The sequence below is a fragment of the Lepidochelys kempii genome, chromosome 6 (genome assembly GCF_965140265.1).
Source record: "Lepidochelys kempii isolate rLepKem1 chromosome 6, rLepKem1.hap2, whole genome shotgun sequence".
In the NCBI taxonomy this organism is placed as follows: Eukaryota; Metazoa; Chordata; order Testudines; family Cheloniidae; genus Lepidochelys; species Lepidochelys kempii.
In genome coordinates, this window is record NC_133261.1 from 1,127,933 (window position 1) to 1,148,983 (window position 21,051).

The window sequence follows — 21,051 nt, forward strand, 5'->3', positions numbered from 1 at the left end:
TCTTTCCCCCCAAAATCCTCCCAACCCTTGCATCCCACTTCCTGGGGAAGGTTTGGTAAAAATCCTCACCGATTTGCATAGGTGATCACAGACCCAAACCCTTGGATCTTAGAACAATGAAAAAAGCATTCAGTTTTCTTACAAGAAGACTTTTAATAGAAATAAAGGAATCACCTCTGTAAAATCAGGATGGTAGATACCTTACAGGGTAATTAGATTCAAACGATAGAGAATCCCTCTGGGCAAAACCTTAAGTTACAAAAAAGACACACAGACAGGAATAGTCATTCTATTCAGCACAGCTCTTTTCTCAGCCATTTAAAGGAATCATAATCTAACACATACCTAGCTAGATTACTGACTAAGTTCTAAGACTCCATTCCTGTTCTGTCCCCGGCAAAAGCATCATCCAGACAGACATAGACCCTTTGTTTTTCTCCCTCCTCCCAGCTTTTGAAAGTATCTTGTCTCCTCATTGGTCATTTTGGTCAGGTGCCAGTGAGGTTACCTTTAGCTTCTTAACTCTTTACAGGTGAGAGGATTTTTCCTCTGGCCAGGAGGGATTTTAAAGGGGTTTACCCTTCCATTTATATTTATAACAGCTTCCCTTGGAAGGCTATTCCAAAACTTCACTCCTCTGATGGTTAGAAACCTTCATCTAATTTCAAGTCTAAACTTCCTGGTGGCTAGTTTATATCCATTTGTTCTTGTGTCCACATTGGGACTGAGCTTAAATAATTCCTCTCCCTCTCTGGTATTTATCCCTCTGATATATTTATAGAGAGCAATCATATCTCCCCTCAACCTTCTTTTAGTTGGGCTAAACAAGCCAAGCTCCTTGAGTCTCCTTTCATAAGACAAGTTTTCCATTCCTCGGATCATCCTAGTAGCCTGTCTCTGTACCTGTTCCAGTTTGAATTCATCCTTCTTAAACATGGGAGACCAGAACTTCACACAGTATTCCAGGTGAGGTCTCACCAGTGACTTGTATAAGGGAACTAAAACCTCCTTATCTCTACTGGAAATACCTCGCCTGATGCATCCCAAGACCGCATTAGCTTTTTTCACGGCCATATCACATTGGCAGCTCATAGTCATCCTATGATCAACCAATACTCCAAGGTCCTTTTCCTCCTCCATTTCTTTTAATTGATGCGTCCCCAGCTTATAACTGAAATTCTTCTTATTAATCCCTAAGTGCATGACCTTACATGTCTCACTATTCAATTTCATCCTATTACTATTACTCCAGTTTACAAGGTCATCCAGATCCTCCTGTATGATATCCCGGTCCTTCTCTAAATTGGCAATACTTCCTAGCTTTGTATCATCCGCAAATTTTATTAGCACACTCCCACTTTTTGTGCCGAGGTCAGTAATAAAAAGATTAAATAAGATTGGTCCCAAAACCGATCCTTGAGGAACTCCACTAGTAACCTCCCTCCAGCCTGACAGTTCACCTTTCAGTAGGACCCGTTGTAGTCTCCCTTTTAACCAATTCCTTGTCCAGCTTTCAATTTTCATATTGATCCCCATCTTTTCCAATTTAACAAATAATTCCCCATGTGGCAGGGTATCAAACGCCTTACTGAAATCTAGGTCAATTAGATCCACTGCGTTTCCTTTGTCTAAAAAATCTGTTACTTTCTCAAAGAAGGAGATCAGGTTGGTTTGGCACCATCTACCTTTTGTAAAACCATGTTGTATTTTGTCCCATTTACCATTGACCTCAATGTCCTTAACTACTTTCTCCTTCAAAACTTTTTCCAAGACCTTGCATACTACAGATGTCAAACTAACAGGCCTGTAGTTACCTGGATCACTTTTCTTCCCTTTCTTAAAAATAGGAACTATGTTAGCAATTCTCCAGTCATACAGTACAACCCCTGAGTTTACAGATTCATTAAAAATTTTTGCTAATGGGCTTGCAATTTCATGTGCCAATTCCTTTAAGATTCTTGGATGAAGATTATCTGGGCCCCCCGATTTAGTCCCATTAAGCTGTTTGAGTTTCGTTTCTACCTCAGAAGTGGTAATATCTACCTCCATATCCTCCTTCCCATTTGTCATGCTACCATTATCCCTCAGATCCTCATTCGTCTTATTAAAGACTGAGGCAAAGTATTTGTTTAGCTGTTGGGCCATGCCGAGATTATCCTTGACCTCCGCTCCATCCTCAGAGTTTAGCGGTCCCACTTCTTCTTTCCTGGTTTTCTTCTTATTTATATGGCTATAGAACCTTTTACTATTGGTTTTAATTCCCTTGGCAAGGTCCAACTCTACATGGCTTTTAGCCTGTCTCACTTTATCCCTACATGTTCTGACCTCAATAAGGTAGCTTTCCTTGCTGATCCCTCCCATCTTCCACTCCCTGTAGGCTTTCTGCTTTTTCTTAATCACCTCTCTGAGATGCTTGCTTGCTCATCCAGCTTGGTCTACAACTCCTGCCAATGAATTTTTTCCCCTTTCTTGGGATGCAGGCTTCCGATAGCTTCTGCAAATTTTGATTTAAAATAATCCCAGGCCTCCTCTACCTTTAGATCTATAAATTCTTCAGTCCAATCCACTTCCTTAACTAATTTCCTTAATTTTTGAAAGTCAGCCCTTTTGAAATCAAAAACCCGAGTTGCAGATTTATTTTTCTTAATCCATCCGTTCAGTTTGAACCCAATTAGCTCATGATCACTTGAGCCAAGATTATCCCCTACAACCATTTCTTCCATGAGGTCCTCACTACTCACCAAAACCAAATCTAAAATGACATCCCCTCTAGTCGGTTCAGCAACTATTTGATGAAGGAATCCATCAGCTATCACATCTAGGAACATCTGAGCCCAATTATTACTTGCACTCGTCCTCCAGTCTGTATCTGGGAAGTTAAAGTCTCCCATGATCACGCAGTTTCCATTAGTATTTACTTTATTAAAAACATTAAAAAGGGCTCTATCCATATCCAAATTAGATCCCAGCGGTCTATAGCACACCCCAAGCACTATCCCAGGGGAGGATCTAGTAGTTTTCTTCCCCAATGTCATTTTTGCCCAGACGGACTCTGTCTTATCCATTCCATCGCTTCTTATTTCTTTACATTCTGCCTCATCATTGATATACAATGCCACTCCACCACCTTTACCTTTATTTCTGTCTTTCCTAAACAGCACAAACCCTTCAATACCCGTACTCCAGCCATGACGACTATTCCACCCTGTCTCTGTTATCCCTAGAATATCTGGTTTCACTTCCTGCACCAGTAACTCTAGTTCCTCCATTTTGTTACCTAGGCTCCTCGCGTTGGTGTACAAACAACTTATTTTTTGCTGTTTGGCCTCGCTCACATTCCTTACCCGATTGGGCATGGTCATTCTACAGCCAGTAGAACCTATTGGACTGGTATCCACACTGCCCTTCCTCCTTATATACATTCTCCTACCCACGGCTGTATCCTTTCTTACTTCGTTTTCTTCCCCTTCAATGCTAAAATCCGGCGTGGAGATTACCTGGACATCTCCCAACCATCTCCCCCAAATTCCTAGTTTAAAACTCTCTTAATCAGTTGTGCCAGCTTCCATCTTAGAAGTCTATTTCCTTCCCTACTCAGATGAAGGCCATCCCAAGAGAACTGTCCTCTGTTCATGAATGCTTCCCAGTGGCCATACATCCCAAAGCCCTCCTTCTAACACCACTGCCTAAGCCATCTGTTGATAGTCATAATCTTGTCACACCTTTGTTGCCCTTCTCTAGGAACAGGCAGAATCCCACTAAAGATCACCTGAGCCTCAATTTCCTTAAGCGTCTTCCCCAGCCTGGCATAGTCTCCCTTAATACTTTCTAGCGAGAATCTAGCTGTATCATTTGTTCCCACATGGAGGATAACTAGGGGATTCTTTCCTGCTCCCTTTAGAATCCTTTTCAACCTCAGGTCTACATCCCGTATCTTAGCACCTGGAAGACAGCATACCCTTCTATTCTCTGGATCAGCTCTGGCTACAGACCTGTCTATTCTTCTCAGTAAAGAGTCCCTGATCACATAGACCTGCCTTTTCCTGGTGACGGTGCTATTCTCCAGTCTCCCCTGTTCCCTCTGGCTGCAAGTTCTTTCCATTCCTACTCTCCCTTGTAATCCTCTTCAACCCATCCTGTATCCTCTTGAGGCTCATATTTGGTGTAGTCTCCATTAACTCTTCCCCTTTTCCTATAGGACTAGCCGCTCTTCTCTTCTTCCTTGCCCTTCCACCTTCAGTGATTACCTGCTGAGCCCCTTCTTCATTTTCCAACTCTGCAAACCTATTCTTGAGCTCTATTTCTCCTTCACTAACCCGTCTTTTCCTCTGCCTGATTCTTTTAGTCATATGCTTCCACTGACCACTTTCCTCACCCAGTCTCCCCTCAGAATTCCCCAGTCCTGCTTCCATCTGCAAGTCTGAGCTTTTCCCTTCAGATACCTCATGTCTTTGCTCCATACTCTGCTCGAAACCCTTTCTAAACTCAACCAGACTTTCCACCTGCATCTCCAAACCTCGGATCTTTTCCTCCATTAGCTCTAGCAGACGGCATTTCATTCAGACAAAACTCTTACCAAGGTCCCCCCTCCAGAATCGTGTACATACCACAGCTTCCACATCCAGTCATCTCCACTGTGTCTTCCACAACATGGGTCACTCCCACTGCTGCCTCTGTGTCTGTCATCGCCTTCCCACCTAAATCCTGTTAATCTGGGAAACACAAACCACACCAAAACCCCACCCCCCACAGCAACAACAAACCCCAAACAACCACCACAAGACAAACTCCCCCTCACACTGCCCCTCAGACTCCCCTGTTTACAGCCCTGTTTGCTGGCTCCTGTGCCGCGGCAGCTGTCACGACGTAAGGGCAGGGAAAATACAGTTTTTGTGGGGAATTTTGAGGGGTGCAAGGACACCACCCAGATCAGCTCTGGTGCGGCAGGCCCCTCCACCTACTCCAGGGTCCTGTGGCCAGTCCCTGAGGGGTCTGGCTGGCATTGGTTATGCAATCACACAGCCTATAAGGTTCTCCCGTTAGGATGCTGCGGTCCATGTACCTGAGGGGCCATAGTACCCGCCGTGACAGTACACCAGACCCTGACCCGGGGAGAGATCCGCAATCTAGTCTGGAGAAACCAATGACGTATTCCTTTAAACCCTCTTTCTCAACGGCCCACCGGCTTTCACTCCTTTGCACGCTGGTTTCTGCCATGGCTAGGAGTAAACGAGCTAGAAAATGCCATCGTTAACATTCCAGCTGCTTTGGAATTAATGGCAAATGTCATTGCAGATGCCTTATCTGCCCTTCAAATTGAAGTAACTAAGCTATCCAAAACTACAATGCAAAACCGCCTAACCCTGGACTATCTCCTTGCAAACCAGGGCGGGGTTTGTGCTCTGGTTAACTCAAGCTGTTGTGTATTTGTAAATCAGCACCACAGGGTGGAAACTGACATCCACATCCTCATGCAGCAGGCAGCCCTATTCCACCACGCCAGCCTTGACAATACCAGCGCTGGGTTCCAGGAGGTCTGGAACTGGCTCACCTCATGGCTACCGGACATGGGGGCTTGGGGACGGTGTATTTTGTATTTAATTCTTTTGGCGGTTATTGCTTTTGTGTTATTTTTTGTATGTCTACAATGGTGTGGTCTGTGCTGTCGGCAACTGCTTACCCTGCATTGCGGTTACTCAGCCCCGATATCGCTGACTGACATCCAAAAGAAAAGGGGGGACTGTTAAGGAAAAGTTAGCATACGTGACTCCATTTTGGTTTGGGGCCCACCGTTGTCTAAAAGCAAGCACATCATGCACCAGGAGGAGTGTTCCTTAGATACTGCATTCCTGTGAAAAGCCTCCCCCTTGTCTCCAGCCTCTTTCGACTCCTGGTTTCTGTTCTTTGTCTGTCTCTAACTCCCTGGCTCCTGGTGTTGTGATGTGGGCATCCCATCCTGACAAGAAAAGTTACTGATGCATTGCTTTAGGGCCTGTTGTGCAGTTGAAGTAATGGTTTAGCACAGGGAATGTACCTAGCAGGGATAGGTGGTAAAGAAGGGCAGGGTTTGTCTATTGGCTAATGTTTCTGATGCATGAGGGCAACATGCTTTGCTAAAAGGTATATAATCTCTGTATAACCTGCATTCGGGGTCCTCTTCTGACTAACAGGGGCGCACCACACTCGAGTGTAATAAACTTAATATCTTTGGGAACTCTGCAGTTGTGGACTTTGTTCGTGTGCCTCAGCCTAGACTGAAACTGCACGTGACCTATCAGGTATAATTTGCAACAGTTCTTGGCGACCCAGATGGGACTCTAGGCTCGCCCCATAGAGCGAGACTGCACTCCTCCTCTCAGACAGCTCCAGCCGGCACAGGGTGAGTTCACCTTTGAGAACTCCGAGGAGCGGGAGTGTGAGCCGTCGCTTAGGCGATAAAGTGGCACATTTGGTGTCCTTTTCGGTAGCCCATGATGGGTTCTGGGCAGAGTGTAAGTCAGGGGACCCCTTTGGCTGAAATTCTTGAGAATTGGGGGAATATTTCTGGTACCCATGGGTTAGGTAAAAAGAAAGCTGTAATCTTGTGCAAGGTTGAGTGGCCAGCACTAACAACTCAAACACCTCTCGAATGGCCACCGGATGGGTCCTTTGCTGGGGAAAAATTAATGGCGCTTAGGAAAACGCTGGAGGACAAAACTCCAGCCCAGATGGATTATTGGTATGTATGGAACAACTGGGCTTATGCATGTGCAAAAGGACGTCCTCTTTCCTCCTCCTTTTCTTATTCATCTCAGGGGTCTCCAGCCCCGCTCTGTGCTATGTCTGCTTCTGCCCCTACTCCGGCTTACCCTCGGCTTTCCGACCTGTGCCCAGGACCAGTTGCAAGCCTTTAGACAGGACTTCCAGGCAGAAAAGGAAGCACTGGCTAAGCAAGTACCAGTCCTTCAGAGACTTGTCAAAATTTCACCATTTGTGCTCAGCATATGCCGTAACAGCAGTGTGTCTGCCATAAGAGGAAATTAAATAGTTAAACCACCAATTGGCCGTGCATTCTGTCCAGGTGACAAGCCTCACGGGGGAGGACTTGGGTGGCTCTTGTGAGTGAGAATATTTAAGAGAAGAGAGCAGAAGGGCTGGGGGCTAGTTAAGAAGCCCACCCTCCTTGTGAAATTGGTAGTGGGACAAAACTGGGGGTCATGGAAGGGACAGTTCAGAGAGAAAAACAGGATCACGCTCAAGCGGGCAGGCAACAGATAGAAAGATTGGAAAACAGGTTAGAAACTTGGAGGGGATAGTGGAAAAAGAGGAGTAAATAATTACAGAAATGAGAAACGTAAATCCCGGAATAATGCTTGGAATGGTAAAATCTGAGTTGAATGGGTGTGCTTTTGGGAGATAAGTGAGTGATTTAAGAAAGGAAAGTGAGAAGTTAACTCTGTCCTTGCTGGAGGGAATTAAGCAGTTGAACTTTGTGAAATACGAGAAAGAAAAAGAATTCTTGGTTTCTTTGCAGCCATTTTGAGGAAAATGGGGCCTTCTCCAAAGGAATGCAATTATACAGTGCGACTTAATTACTATCTTATCAGGCTCCAAGGGGCTACAATAGGTGGTGTCTTCCTTTTCAGGTCGCTGTGTGTTTGACAGCAGGAGTTAAAAGTAAAAGGCAATCGAAAGTCTGGTAAAGTTTACTGTGCCCTTTTTAAAGTAAGCATCTTTAAGCTGTGGATAGCTTTGGATCCAAAAGCAAGCTGGAAAGCATCTGTGTTAATGTAAATTACCTAACTGATAAGGTAGAAGCCACTGAAACCTGGGCTGCTTATGAAACAAATACAAGAAAATATGGGAAGTTCCTCTGTTTTGCCTGCCATTAACGAGGGTATTAGTATAAAAAGGAGATATTTTAAGCAATGACTGACTGCCCAGAAGGTAACGCTGACTGCTCGAGCATAATAAACTTAATATCTTTGGGAACTCTGCAGTTGTGGACTTTGTTTGTGTGCCTCAGCCGAGACTCGAACGGCGCGTGACCTATCAGGTATAATTCGCAACAGTGGCAGGGAACATCACAAACAGTGTCTCTGGAACGTCAGGGCCATTCACAGTCTGTTTCTTGTCCCAGGCCTCCTTCTCAGGCCCTGGCCGTGCTGCAGGGATGCTGTGGGTTGGACACTCGCTCTGGTGGTGGCCACACGCTCTCAGGCTCTCAGTAGTAGGACCCTTCTGCCCAGTGTCGCTCCCGCCCTGTCGGGGTTACAATCCAATCCCGGCCTGCAGAGCCCCTTCGCTGAGGCATCTCCCTGTGCTGGGCCCGCTGCCCAGGGTCCCCCTCAGTCTCCCCAGCTGCTCACCGCACCCAGCTCCGGACTGCTCCAGCCCCACCTCCACCATTCGGTCTCTGCTGCTTGGCCTCCAGCTCCCTGGGCTGCTTCTCTGGCCCCTCTGGCTCTGGTTGCTGCAGCTCTGCTCCCAGGGCAAGTCTGCTCTCTCTGGGTCTGGCCCAGCTCTGCTCCCCAGCTCAGCTTGCACCCCTGCTTTCTCTTAGCTCGGACCCACTCTGTCTGAACAAGGCAATTCCAGCTCACATGGGAGACGGGACCTCCCTGGCCTCCTGACTCTCTGATTAGCCTACCCGCCCTGTCATTCAGGCTGACCTGGAGCATTGACCTCTCCCCATTGTTTCTGGGGGCTGTCAGGCTCAGGGTCCTGATTCCCCATCAACCCCTCCTCCTTTGAGTACTGGGAGCTAGCATCTAAAACACCCCCACTGAATGTTAGTAAGGGGGCAACAGTCCCCTTACACACCCATGCCTGAGGTGTTAGCTCCAATGCCCTGTGCATGTTCCAGGTCCCCTCTGTGGCTGGCTAGGAAGGATCTGATCTGTTACAGCCCTAGCCAGGGAGCTCCAACAATCCACATTTAAATAAAACACCAAACTTCCAGCCTTTTGTTTCACACACACCGGAAGGAAAACAGCTAGAGCATTTGAAAGATAAAAAGTCAAGGAAGTCACATTTTTTAATCCCCTTCCCCATTTAGTTGGATAGAGTCATTTCAAAGGAAAATCCCTGGCTTTAGAGGGGATCAGACACGGTGTTGAATAATTTGGCTGGGAAAAGGAAGCTGGTTTATTTAGATGGCCACTTTTGCTTTAGTGTTGTTACCTCTCACTCTTCTTTTTGGAAAGCTCTTTCAGTCTCCCACTGCCAGGGATTTTCTCCAGCCCTCGGATCATCCTTGGGGCTGTTTTCTGCCCCCTCTTCAACCTTTCAACTTCCTCTTACAAAACACACACCCCAGCAGTGGGTGCACTAGTCCAGCATCAGTCTCCCAATGTCGTATGGCAGAGGGTAACTGCACGAGCACTTTGGAAGAGACCAAAAGGACTGAAGAGACAGTTTTCTTTTGGCCAAATAAAGAACCAGGCTAATCTATAGAGAGGCCATGTCAGTCCACACTGAAATGAATTAAGTGTCCACATCCTCTGTGAAACAATAGCTCGGGAAGATAGTGACACTGTTCAACTTACAGAACGACCTACTAGGCTGAGAGAGTGAAGGTGCATTACTGTGATGGGGGCGTCCATGCTCTCAGTGATCAGAGTCCAGGTCATCTTCCACGGAGCTCCCCAGACCCAGGTCCGGCGTCTGAGCTGTCTGTATTACAGGGAGGCAGCTCTCTCCCTGTGGACATTGGGAAATGGTTCACACTCCAGATCACAGCCTTGGCTAAGACACCCAGCGATATACAGAGAGATGTAGGAGGGAGTCACCAGATGCAGAGGTAGGAGAACATGTCTCCTGCGTCCCTTACCTCGGTAAGTAACTCCAGCACAAAAAACCCTTGAGACTCCTTGAAGACCTCCGCTATGCTCTGAATCAACCAGGATCTGTCCTGTTCATGTTGATAGGTGACGTCTCCTGGTGAATGGCCAGGTAATTAAGTTGTGATGTCAGAGGGGAAGCCTGGTATCCCCTCCCATTATAAATCAGGAGCTGGATTGATTTCATTACATAAGAACGGCCATAGTGGGTGAGACCAAAGGTCCAGCTAGCCCAGTGTCCTGTCTGTCGACAGTAGCCAATGCCAGGTGCCCCAGAGGGAATGAACAGAACAGGGAATCATCCAGTGATCCATCCCCTGTCGCCCATTCCCAGCTCCTGGCAAACAGAGGCTGGGGTCACCATCCCTGCCCATCCTGGCTAATAGCCATTGATGGACCGATCCTCCATGAATTTATCTAGTTCTTTTTTGAACCCTGTTATAGTCTTGGCCTTCACAACCTCCTCTGGCAAGGAGTTCCACAAGTTGACTGTGCGTTGTGTGAAGAAATACTTCCTTTTGTTTGTTTTAAATCTGCTGCCTTTTAATTTCATTGGGTGGCCCCTAGTTCTTGTGTAAGAAGAAGGAGTAAATAACACTTCCTTATTCACTTTCTCCACACCAGTCATGATTTTATAGACTTGTATCATATCATCCCCATAAACCCGGTGTGACCCCTCCAACTTCATTCTGCCTTTCCCAGGGGAGAAGGAGGATCATAGAACCATAGAATATCAGTGTTGGAAGGGACCTCAGAAGGTATCTAGTCCAACCCCCTGCTCAAAGCAGGACCAATCCCCAATTTTTGCCCCAGATCCCTAAATGGCCCCCTCAAGGATTGAACTCATTACCCTGGGTTTAGCGGGCCAAAGCTCAAACCACTGAGCTACCCCTCCCCCCAGGATCTAACCCTGGACACAGTCATGGCCCATCCCCTGGTGGAGATCTCGCTGGATGGGAAGGAGGTGAAATGCGGGAGTTTCAGGAAGAACGTCAGCTCCAGCCTCAGCCAATTCGACACGGCCAACTGCGTGGTGGCCCCGCAGAGCTTCAGCGTGGGGCGGCATGACTGGGAGGTGTTCGTGGGCCAGAAGACACGCTGGAACCTCAGGCCTGGCGGAGAGACAGGGCAGATTGATCCAGAGGAAATCCCGGTGGCCGACCTTGGCTGAGGTTTGTGCCGAGGGCTACTGGCTCATCGGCTACAACCAGGAGAAGGCCAGGAAGTTGTACTGGGCATTTGACACCAACCCGATGCCCTTTGACTATAACCCCAACCCTCAGACCATCGGGGTCTGTCTCGACTACGAGGCCCGGGAGGTCTCCTTCTACAACACCAATGGCCCCAATGCGCCGATCCGCCTGTACACCTTCCACACCGCCTTCTGCGGCACCCCCGTCTATCCTGTCTTCGACCCTGCTGGCACAACAAGGGGGGCAACACCCAGCCCCTCAAGAGCCTGTGACTTGCCAGCTCCCTATTAGGGACAAGGGGGTAGAGACCAAAGCAATCGCAGCCTCCAATACCAGCGTAGCTATAAGGCCAGCTAGTTATGCCGCACACATGGGCCTTAGTACATGTGTGGCTAAGATTTTACAGGGTTTGTGCTTTTGATTTCGCCTCAATGTGATTTTTATTTTGCTCAATAGAAAAAGATAATGGAATTCTCCATGGCTGCCTAGCATCCTGAATCCTGACTCGGTGTCTCTCTCCAGAACCCAGGGAATCCAGGGCTGGCTGAGTTTCTCTTAACCCCCTCCTCAATTTAACCCTCCCACTGCTCTGGACACATAGACACCGCTGAACACAGAATCCTTCTACTCCATCTCCCTCCTGTAATCCCGACTCCCCAGCTCACTGTTGTCACCGTTCGGGGGGTCAATTCAGACCAGGGAGAGGTGGTGTCAACACCTGCCTTGTAATCCTGAGTGTCTCAAATGCGTCTCTGCTGTCCCAGCCCAGAAACCCACAGCCAGCCAACGGGCGTGTAGTTCCCCGAGTGCCGTGCAGCCCTGGATTGGTGCTTTGACTGCAGGAGCCTGCTTGTTACACCATGGCCACTCGCTGGTCTCCGCCAGCCTTGGTGACTACTCGCAGGGTGAGCCCAGCGCCCTCAGGGCTAAACTTCCCCCATTTCGGCTGTCTTGAAGTGCCCAACCCTCTCCGGGGCCGCTCAGAGATGTAATAATGTCCCTCACTCCCTTATCTAGAGCAAAGCCCAGGATTTACCCCCAGCTGCTGCTGGAACGGAGCTTTGCACGTTCAGCACCACTGGTGAGTTCGGGTGCGTGTGAGACAGACACAGTGGTTACAAGCAAATAAAAATGAAATTCGCTTCCGAGTGGCTCAACGTAACTCAACAATCTACTGCCTGGGTCCCTATCGACAAAACAGGGATCATGATACTGACCTCCGTTTGTAAGGCCTATCTGAGAGATTAAAGCTGCTTGGAATGTTTTTCAAACACATTTTTAAAACGTCAGAAATTTCGCCTGTTTTGAAAAACAGAATTTTTGGTGAGAATATTTAAATTTTTTCAAAAAGTTCCTTTGAAAAAATCAGACAGAAACCTTCCATTAAAAATGCTGGTTGTTTTGCAAAATGGGTTTGCTCTTTGTTTTCAGTTTCCTTTTGTTGTTGTTTGTACCACCCTGTTGTAACCGAGCCTCAGCTTGTCAACAGAAATGTTGAATCAGTCTCACTGCAGGTACGCTAAGGGCTGCATTAAGGAGGCTGTGTTGGTGAGTATCTGAGTGTGTGTTTGTTGTGAGTATCTGAGTGTTTGTATCTGAGTATTTGTTGTGAGGACAGTTTGACCGTGTGCTTGATTGGTGGTTTGAAAAGGGTGGGGAACTGGGAGTGCTTTGTTCTAGGTGAGCCTTAAGTGGGCCTGACTGTATAAAAAGCCAGACAGCTGCGAACCAGCTGAGCAGTGAACAGAAGGAGTTTGCCTGGGAGTTCGCCCGGGGAGAGCCCACTGAGGCTTACATCTTGCCTAAGTCTCTGAGTAATTACTACAACTCCTGAGGAAGCTCGTAGAAGGAAGGTAATATGGATGGGGGGTGTTCAGCTGTTGTGACCCACACTGGATGTGCCATGTTTGTCTTTCTTCCACAGGAAAGAAGCGACTTTGTCTCTACAAAGTGCAAGCTGGTCTCCATATTGCAAGAGAAGGTTCAAGGTCTGGAGCAACAGGTATCGACCCTGCGTTGCATAAGAGAAACTGAAGATTTCCTGATCAGATGTCAGGATATGCTTCTATGGGCACAAGGTTCTGAAGATTCAGAGCAGGCTGCACATCGGGGACAGGAGGATGGTGAAGAAATTTGGCATCATGTGACCTCCAGAAGGAAAAAGGGAAACTTCCATGTACCAGCAATGCCGGTAGAGGTAAGTAACCGTTTTCATGTTCTCTCCACAGGTACTAATGCGGAGAGTGGACCAGACGAAACATCTGAGGGAAGGGAGCAGAAGGAGACTCCGCCGATTGGAAGGCATGAGATGCACTGTCCTCGGGTTGAGGTTCCACGACCACTGCTCCCAAGAGAAGGAGGCGGGTGGTGGTGGTTGGGGATTCTCTCCTCAGGGGGACTGAGTTATCTATCTGCCACCCCGACTGGGAAAACCGAGAAGTCTGCTGCTTGCCAGAAGCTAAGATTCGCAATGTGACGGAGAGACTGCCGAGACTCATCAAGGCCTCGGATCGCTACCCCTTCCTGCTTCTCCACGTGGGCACCAACGGTACTGCCAAGAATGACCTTGAGCGGATCACTGCGGACTATGTGGCTCTGGGAAGAAGGATAAAGGAGTTTGAGGCGCAAGTGGTGTTCTCATCCATCCTCCTGGGTAGAGACCATCGAATCATGGAAGTCAACGAATGGCTATGCAGGTGGTGTCGGAGAGAAGGCTTTGGATTCTTTGACCATGGGATGGTGTTCCAAGGAGGAGTGCTAGGCAGAGACGGGCTCCACCTAACGAAGAGAGGGAAGAGCATCTTCACAAGCAGGCTGGCTAACCTAGTGAGGAGGGCTTTAAACTAGGTTCACCGGGGGAAGGAGACCAAAGCCCTGAAGTAAGTGGGGAAGTGGGACACCGAGAGGAAGCACGAGCAGGAGGGTCTGAGAGGGGAGGGCTCCTGCCTCATACTGAGAAAGAGGGCCAATCACCGGGTTATCTCAAGTGCCTATACACAAATGCAAGAAGCCTGAGAAACAAGCAGGGAGAACTGGAAGTCCTCGCAAAGTCAAGGAATTATGATGTGATTGGAATAACAGAGACTTGGTGGGATAATTCACATGACTGGAGTACTGTCATGGATGGATATAAGCTGTTCAGGAAGGACAGGAAGAGCAGAAAAGGTGGGGGAGTTGCACTGTATGTAAGGGAGCAGTATGACTGCTCAGAGCTCACGTATGAAACTGCAGAAAAACCTGAGAGTCTCTGGATTAAGTTTAGAAGTGTGAGCAACGAGGGTGATGTCGTGGTGGGAGTCTACTATAGAGCACCGGACCAGGGGGATGAGGTGGACAAGGCTTTCTTCCGGCAACTCACAGAAGTTACTAGATCGCAGGCCCTGGTTCTCATGGAAGACATCAAATCACCCTGATATCTGCTGGGAGAGCAATACAACGGTGCACAGACAATCCAGAAAGTTTTTTGAAAATGTAGGGGACAATTTCCTGGTGCAAGTGCTGGAGGAACCAACTAGGGGCAGAGCTCTTCTTGACCTGCTGCTCACAAACCGAGAAGAATTAGTAGGGGAAGCAAAAGTGGATGGGAACCTGGGAGGCAGTGACCATGAGATGGTCGAGTTCAGGAGCCTGAAAACAAGGAAGAAAGGAGAGCAGCAGAATACAGACCCTGGATTCAGAAAAGCAGACTTTGACTTCCTCAGGGAACTGATGGGCAAGATCCCCTTGGAGAATAACATGACGGGGAAAGGAGTCCAGGAGAGCTGGCTGTATTTTAAGAATCCTGATTGAGGTTACAGGGACAAACCATCCCGATGTGTAGAAAGAATAGTAAATATGGCAGGCGACCAGCTTGGCTTAACAGTGAAATCCTTGCTGATCTTAAATACAAAAAGAAGCTTGCCAGAAGTGGAAGATTGGACAAATGATCAGGGATGAGTATAAAAATATTGCTCGGGCATGCAGGAGTGAAATCAGGAAGGTCAAATCACACCTGGAGTTGCAGCTAGCAAGAGATATTAAGAGTAACAAGAAGGGTTTCTTCAGGTATGTTAGCAACAAGAAGAAAGTCAAGGAAAGTGTGGGCCCCTTACTGAATGAGGGAGGCAACCTAGTGACAGAGGACGTGGAAAAAGCTAATGTACTCAGTGCTTTTTTTGCCTCTGACTTCACGAACAAGGTCAGCTCCCAGACTACTGCACTGGGCAGCACAGCATGGGGAGGAGGTGACCAGCCCTCTGTGGAGAAAGAAGTGCTTCGGGACTGTTTAAAAAAGCTGGATGAACACAGGTCCATGGGGCCGGATGTGTTGCATCCGAGAGTGCTAAAGGAGTTGGCGGATGTGATTGCAGAGCCATTGGCCATTATCTTTGAAAACTCATGGCGATCGGGGGAGGTCCCAGATGACTGGAAAAAGGCTAATGTAGTGCCCATCTTTAAAAAGGGAAGAAGGAGGATCCTGGCAACTACAGGCCAGTCAGCCTCACCTCAGTCCCTGGAAAAATCATGGAGCAGGTCCTCAAGGAATCAATTCTGAAGCACTTAGAGGAGAGGAAAGTGATCAGGAACAGTCAGCATGGATTCACCAAGGGCAAGTCATGCCTGACTAATCTAATTGCCTTCTATGAGGAGATAACTGGCTCTGTGGATGAAGGGAAAGTGGTGGACGTGTTGTTCCTTGACTTTAGCAAAGCTTTTGACATGGTCTCCCACAGTATTCTTGCCAGCAAGTTAAAGAAGAATGGGCTGGATGAATGGACTATAAGGTGGATAGAAAGCTGGCTAGATTGTCGAGCTCAATGGTTAGTGATCAATGGCTCCATGTCTAGTTGGCAGCCAGTATCAAGTGCCCCAAGGGTCGGTCCTGGGGCCGGTTTTCTTCAATATCTTCATTAATGATCTGGAGGATGGCGTGGATTGCACCCTCAGCAAGTTTGCAGAAGACACTAAACTGGGAGGAGAGGTAGATATGCTGGAAGGTAGGGATAGGATACAGAGGGCCCTAGACAAATTAGAGGATTGGGCCAAAAGAAATCTGATGAGGTTCAACAAGGACAAGTGCAGAGTCCTGCACTTAGGACGGAAGAATCCCATGCACCGCTACAGACTAGGGACCGAATGGCTAGGCAGCAGTTCTGGAGAAAAGGACCTAGGGGTTACAGTGGACGAGAAGCTGGATATGTGTCAACAGTGTGCCCTTGTTGCCAAGAAGGCCAATGGCACTTTGGGATGTATAAGTAGGGGCTTTGCCAGCAGATCGAGGGACGTGATCCTTCCCCTCTATTCGACATTGGTGAGGCCTCATCTGGAGTACTGTGTCCAGTTTTGGGCCCCACACTACAAGAAGGATGTGGAAAAATTGGAAAGAGTCCACCGTGGGCACTCTGATCTGGGTCGGGCGGTCTGTGCCATTCCCAGCACTGTTTTCAGTGGGGCCTTAGGTTCCACTATAATGCAAAGAAGAAGTAATAGCCGAGAGAGACGGATAGAAAAAGAGAAGCAGTCGGAGACAGAGAGATATTGATTGACCAAGTAGGGGGCCCTGGCTCATGTCCCCAGGCAGGGAATCCCCCTGGCCTGCTGGCTCCTCAGCTGCAATTTGGGGTGGCTTGGAGCAGTGGAAGCTTTCTGGATGAATGAGAAGAGGAATTGGAAGTGGAGAAGAAGGAGGGTGTAATCGCAGCAGGGAGCCCAAATCTGGCCCACACTCTGGTGATCACCAGGGACCCTGCAGCAGGGGTGTGGAGAGACATCAGGGTGCGGGGGGCTGAGTGAGGGATTGGGCCCATCTCTCAGGGTCTGCTGGTGGGTTGCGGTGGGGTGGAGTACAGGGAGGAGCCCAGGACTAACAAAAGCCCATTTGGGACTTTTCCAGAGCGATTTAGGGCTGGCTTTAGGCCAGAACTGGCAGGCTGAGTTTGTGATTTTCTCGAAATGGGAGTGAAAGCAGGGGAACTTTCCAGATATTTACAGTCTGTTACTGGCACGGAGAGCGCACTGATAAAGTTTGTGGACTACACCAAGCTGGGTGGAGTTGCAAGTGCTTTGGAGGATAGGAGGAACATTCAAAATGATCTGGACAAACTGGAGAAATGGTCTGAAGCCAATAGGATGAAATTAAATAAGGACAAATGCAAAGTCCCCCACTTAGGAAGGAACAATCCGATGCACGCATACAAAACAGGCAATGACTGCCTAAGAAGGAGAACTATGGACAGGGATCTGGGGGTCACAGTGGATCACAAACTAAATATGAGTCAACAGTGTAACGCTGTTGCAAAAAAAGCAAACATCCTTCTGGGCTGTATCAGCAGGAGTTTTGTAAGCAGGACACGAGAATCGATTCTTCTGCTCTGCTCCACACTGATTAGGCCTCAACTGCAGTATTGTGTCCAGTTCTGGGCGTCACATTTCAGGAAGGATGTGGACAAATCGGAGAAAGTCCCGAGAAGAGCAACAACAATGATTAAAGGTCTAGAAAACATGACCTGTGAGGGAAGATTGAAAACATTGGGTTTGTTTACTCTGGAGAAGAGAAGACTGAGAGGGGACATGAGAACAGTTTTCAAGTACATAAAAGTTTGTTACAAGGAGGAGCAAGAAAAATAGTTCTCCTTAACCTCTCAGCATAGGCCAAGAAGCAATGGCCTTACATTACAGCAAGGGCGGTTTAGGTTGGTCCTTAGGAAAAACTTTCTATCTGTCCGGGTGGTTAAGCACTGGAATCAATTGCCCAGGGAGGTTGTGGAATCTCCATCATTGGGGATTTTTAAGAGCAGGATGGACAAACACCTGTCAGGGATGGTCTAGAGAATACTTAGTTCTACCTTGAGGGCAGGGGACTGGACTAGATGACCTCACGAGGTCCCTTCCAGTTCTATGATTCTCCTTGCAGCCCTCCCCCTTTCTGATCTGTGCTTCTCTTCTTTATCATCACCACGCAGCTCCTCCCGAGCTGAGCTTCACCCTCAATTGAGCCTGGCCCACCCTCCAGGAGCAGCCAGTGTGATGATCAGGGTCCAGACACCCCAGGATAATGTAAAAGTGTCTCAAGGAAGTCTCTTATGAAAGCTGGTGACACACTGGTGATTAATTGTCATGGAGTCCCCGGGCGATGCTCTGGAACTGCTCCCTACAAAGCCAGTCAGGACTCTGGGAGAGTCTCCTCTCTGTGAGCAGACTGTCTGCAGGACACACAGCTCACCCGGCTTCCACCTTCCTGGGTCTGACCTCAGAGCATTCAGCATCCTCTGACCCTCCGTACACTTCGCAAAGCGAGTCCACCCAGGCGGGGTCCTGGGGAAGCCAGGGGGTCCTGCACCCCAACTGCACAGTCAGAAGTGTCCCTCAGCCAGCCAGTAAAACAGAAGGTTTATTAGACGACAGGAACATGGTCTAACACAGAGCTTGTAGGTGCAGAGAACAGGACCCCTCAGCTGGGTCCATTTGGGGGGCAGTGAGCCAGACAACCCAGTCTGCACTTCATTCCTCATCCCCAGCCAGCCCCAAACTCACTCCCCCTCCAGCCCCCGCTCCTCTGGGCTTTGTGCTTTCCTGGGCCAGGAGGTCACCGGATTCCTTTGTTCTCCAAACCTTTAGCTCTCACCTTGCAGGGGGAAGGGCCCAGGCCATCAGTGGCCAGGAAACAGGGTGTCGGCCATTTTCTGTGTCCAGACCCCTGCACACACCTGCCCTCTAGGGCTCTGCAATGATCATACACCCTTATCCCACCACCTAGAGACTTAAGATCTGCATAGGGGAAACTGAGGCACCCCCACAATATTCAGAGGAAACATTAAGAATAGTCCCGCTCCATCACATTAATATCACTGTGAAAAGTCTGTATTTAAACTACAGGAAGAATTATGGATACTCACTGATATGCTTTAAAGTGTATGTTGAAAGAAAGGGAGAAACAGGTCTCTCTCAGACAAGAGGGAAGGCAGCTATCTACCTGTCTCCAATGATCATGAAAACAATGGAAGCCCCGTTTACAAAGGAATCAGTAGTGGGGTGGGAAGTCAACAGGAAGGGGAAAACAGCAGGTGATCATCCTGACTCTGGGGACAAAACAATGAGTTTTGGGAAACATAAGCAGAAGCAAAAAAAAACACTTTGGCATCTGTTACTGAGGCACCATGAGGTACAACACCCTGCAAGCCAATGAAGGTTGGGTCCCCTGGTCTGGAGCACTAGAGATCCTGATACCTTGATGTAAGTTAGGAAATTGCTTAGGCCAAGATTGTAACTTGCTCGAATTAAGTTTTAGTCACTTGCAAGTGTGTCTTGTTTTGATTGTAACCAGACCCAGCCAGCTGGGCTGTCAAAGAAGTATCTGAGACACAGGAGAGAACATGAGTCTTTGTTGGCTGTGGCCATGCACGTTGCTCCATCCACTCGGCAGGAAATTTGCCAGGTTGGTCAAGAGCTGCACTGAGACCAATCAAGCGAGCACTTCTTTGGGAAGCTGTCTCGCCTCATTCCATCAGACATGGGGGATATCGCCACCAATAAACGGGTGCTAGATGTCGTCACCCATGGCTAGATCATCCAGTTCATCTCACTCCCCCTTCATCCCTCTTCAGGGGCCCTTCTCCCAGGAGCCTTTTACAAACAGAAATGGCCTCGCTGCTCCACCTGGGAGCCATGGAGGAGCTGGCTCAGGAAATCAGAGGAAGGGGTTTTTACTCCTAGTGTCTCCTCATCCAGAAGAAGAAAGCGGCGGGGTGGGGGGCCTTCAAGCCATCCTAGACCTGAGGAAACTCAACCAATGCATGCACTGCCTCAGGTTCAGGACGGAAACGTTTGCCTCCACCAGTCCGTCTCCCTCCAGGCTGGATCGTGACTCTCGACTGGCAGACGCCTGCTTTCCTATCCGCCATCCACCCGGCCCACAGCAAGTATCAGATTCATGGGGGCGCGTGAGCAGCCAGCCATCCAAGTACAGGTAGCCGTGAAGTCCCAGCTTCCTTAGATGCCCTGCCACCAGGCACTTCGTGAACACCCCTGCTGCCGCGGAGAGTCCAAAGGGCAGTAACCTGTACCGGTAACGGCTGAGCTCCCCTGTGGGTCTTCCTAGTTGCCTTCACGCTGGCATGCAGAGTCAGTGAGATCCAGGCCCTCACGGCTGGGTTGCTCTACACGTCATCCCACAGGACAAGGTGGTGATGAGACCAACTCATCTCCCGGGTGGTCTCAGGATTCCCCTTGAATTCTTCCCAGAGCCGCACCTTTCTCCGGGGGAAAGAAGCTTCACACTCGAGATGTCTCCAGAACCTGCTCTACCCCCCGGACAGTGCGACAGATATTGCAGCCCCAGGCCGTATCTTGGGGAACCACGCTATGAAATCTACGACTGGTTTGTATGATTATCTTCTGCTCCATGGGGGAGATTGACAGCTCCTCCAGGAACTAACACCAGTGTGGGGTGGTGATTACCCCTGGGATTGTTAACAGCTCCAGAGAGCCACCACCCGCCGGAGAGGCTTGTATGGGCTGGCTCAGGCTAGGTTTTCCAGAGACTGAAGGCTTTTGTTATACAAGGCTGAGTTTATCCAGCCTCGTGGCCTCTTTCTGATCCAGCAAACGGACAGGACTTTTGGTCCAATGGGCCCGAGTAGTCCGAGGAAGGGTTGGGATTCTAGCCTCCCTGTTGGGGGATTTCCGGTACATTCAGTGTGCCTGTAAATCCATTTCTTGTCTCCATGTTTTCCCTGGAGGCTTTTATCCTGAAGAAGTGAGCTTGCTTTGGAGACACCGTTGGGTCACTGGTCAATCGCTTGTCATGTCTGTGGACAGTAACCACGGCACAGGTGCTGGCCTGATGGCAGACCGGCTGCTGGGGATATCCCAGTGAACTACAGGGGGCCACAGCCAAAAACCTCCGGTCAGACGGGAGTGGGTCACGGGCCCCTGCCCAGAGAGAGCTGACAGCTGGAGGCCTGAGACCCAAACAGGCATTTCTACAGCAGGCCACGGAGCGGATCAAAGGTGTCTCCAACTGTGACAACTGTACGCTAAGTGACTATTCCTTTTGGTTT